This window comes from Penaeus chinensis, chromosome 16, assembly GCF_019202785.1.
Source record: "Penaeus chinensis breed Huanghai No. 1 chromosome 16, ASM1920278v2, whole genome shotgun sequence".
Taxonomy (NCBI): domain Eukaryota; kingdom Metazoa; phylum Arthropoda; class Malacostraca; order Decapoda; family Penaeidae; genus Penaeus; species Penaeus chinensis.
The window spans coordinates 6,043,151-6,045,650 of NC_061834.1; the positions used below are offsets into that span (position 1 = coordinate 6,043,151).

At 37.0% G+C, this 2,500-nt stretch overlaps 1 protein-coding gene and 1 non-coding gene across 2 annotated transcripts in view; one reads left to right on the forward strand and one right to left on the reverse strand.

Annotated features, from left to right (window-relative positions):
* LOC125033640 (WASH complex subunit 3-like) overlaps positions 1–2,500 on the reverse strand; it is a 37,150-nt gene that overhangs the window by 20,568 nt on the left and 14,082 nt on the right. The gene's annotated exons all lie outside the window — the stretch shown is intronic.
* Trnak-cuu lies at positions 1,179–1,251 on the forward strand. The gene has a single exon. It is a non-coding gene; the product is annotated as a tRNA-Lys (tRNA).

Sequence of the window (2,500 nt, forward strand, 5' to 3'; positions counted from 1 at the left end):
ACATCACCAACGTCGCCCAAACGCAAGAAACATTCGCCAGAAATTATAGATAATTAGAAATGAAACGTGAACCAATCATTAACTGACTGATCAATTACCGCTCGCCCGTTGAACGAAATTTGAAATTTGCCTCTGCTTGAAAATGACTCTCGTGGCCAGTGGGTATTCCACGGCGACCTTGTTTCTTCATTTCCAATAACTAAGAAGTATGAGTTGAAACGAGAGAGAGAGAGAGAGAGAGAGAGAGAGAGAGAGAGAGAGAGAGAGAGAGAGAGAGAGAGAGAGAGAGAGAAAGAAAGAAAGAAAGAAAGAAAGAAAGAAAGAAAGAAAGAAAGAAAGAAAGAAAGAGAGAGAGAGAGAGAGAGAGAGAGAGAGAGAGAGAGAGAGCATGATCTTTTACGAAGGGGAATTGCCCTAGTTATTAATGCACGTGTACGTGTGTGGGTGTGCATGCGTGTATGGTCACACACACACACACACACACACACACACACACACACACACACACACACACACACACACACACACACACACACACTATATATATATATATATATATATATATATATATCTTAAATATATAATCATCTTCACAAGTATTATTTGTACTATTTAATCTTCTCAAAACATGGCTATGAAACTTTATCTATACCTTCCCACAAATTACGAATTGTACCAAATTTGACTTTCACTAATAGCCATCCCTCAAACTACCGTCCTTACCGATAAAGCAATTAATAATAATACAATACACTACGAAACATGCGTGCTTGGTATGTACACTGTTATCAGAAAGGCGCTATACTGATAGTCTAATACCGAGATGTATCAATTATCATAGCATATTATTCAGCCTCATATACTTTTTTTTTCTTATTTCCATATCATAGTGTTAGTCTTTTCTGGTGTTCTCCACACACTCATACTTCACGTGTAATATAGAATAGATATATTGGCACAGATATACAAAACATAATTAACCGACAAGGTATTTATACTTTAGTTTCTTTTAGTCACTCCTATAAAGGCCCCAAGTTCAACCAAGTCTCGAATTTTGTTTTGAAAGATCCATAAAAATAACCAGCAAGGGAATGAAAAAAGAAAAAGAAAAAAACAAGTCTCCCGCTTAACACACGTGAAGAAAAGTTAATCGAAGAGATTGTCCCATATCTTCCATGGCCCGGCTAGCTCAGTCGGTAGAGCACGAGACTCTTAATCTCGGGGTCGTGGGTTCGAGCCCCACGTTGGGCTTCATTTTTTTTTTTTTTCCCGACATGCATACTGTCAATGCAGTGCCATTAAGCTAGATGCATGCACTGCAATTTTTTTCCATTATGGTGCAATTGTGTCTGCATAGTTAACTAAAACATTTGCAAGACTTCTGCTAAATATTGCCTTTACTTTGCGTTTAGCAGTGTGCACCATGGGCTACGTGTTAATAGACTTTTGTTTTCTATAAGAAAGAAAGAAAGAAAGAAAGAAAGAAAGAAAGAAAGAAAGAAAGAAAGAAAGAAAGAAAGAAAGAAAGAAAGAAAGAAAGAAAGAAAGAAAGAAAGAAAGAAAGAAAGAAAACGTTTGGAATTATTTCATTTGATGCAACCGTTTCATTTTATCGTTATAAATCAAACAGCCTATATTTAATGTTTGTTCTGTAACCTGGTAGAAAGTTACAGGAGGTATGCAGTGAATGTAGACGGGAAAGCGATGGAGATACCATTGCCGCTAACCAAGTAAATACCTTAATATAAATCCTTGTCCCATTTCCCATCCCACCCCATTAAAAACCCCACCCTTGATTCAACCTTCTTCTCATCGATTCCTTCTTTCCTACCCGTCTCCACTTAGTCATTATTTCCAATACTAATACTAGGTTTTCCCTGGTTTTAGTCTTGCCTTTGATCAAGCTGAACAGAGGATCTGGATGAGGCAGAAGACTTGCTGACTTTTTGTCATCTAATCTTTACTTAACACCATCGCAATTGAGTTTTATATTTAAAAAACGTAAATATAATAAATCTTAATGAAGATTTGAAGTCCTGTTGACTAGTACACATCAAAGCTTAATCCAATGCAGATGTTGATTTCAAACGCATCCATTCATTACTCGAAGCCTGTTGTCGCTCTGAACTCTACATGGAAACAAGCAGCATGCGCATTAATGGGTTGATAATGCGAAACAAAGAGAGAAACCTAACGTCGATTCCATTCCAAGTGACAAGTCTGTGACGTTAGTGTAGACAATGATTTACATGCAAGTTACAATAATACGATTTGATACAATAACTTAACCGTGGAATTGAACTAATGGTAACATCCTACAGATCACTGTTGTTTACTGTCTTTAAACTTATGTCAATTGCCATGAAACTGCCATCCTCATATCCTTGGTATCTTTATAGCTCTATGTTTACCCGTGTCTCTGCAACAAATACAGGCAATAAGTTGGTAATTTACTCTTGCATGAGGTGAAGCGACTTCTGCAACATAATGTTTTCACCGA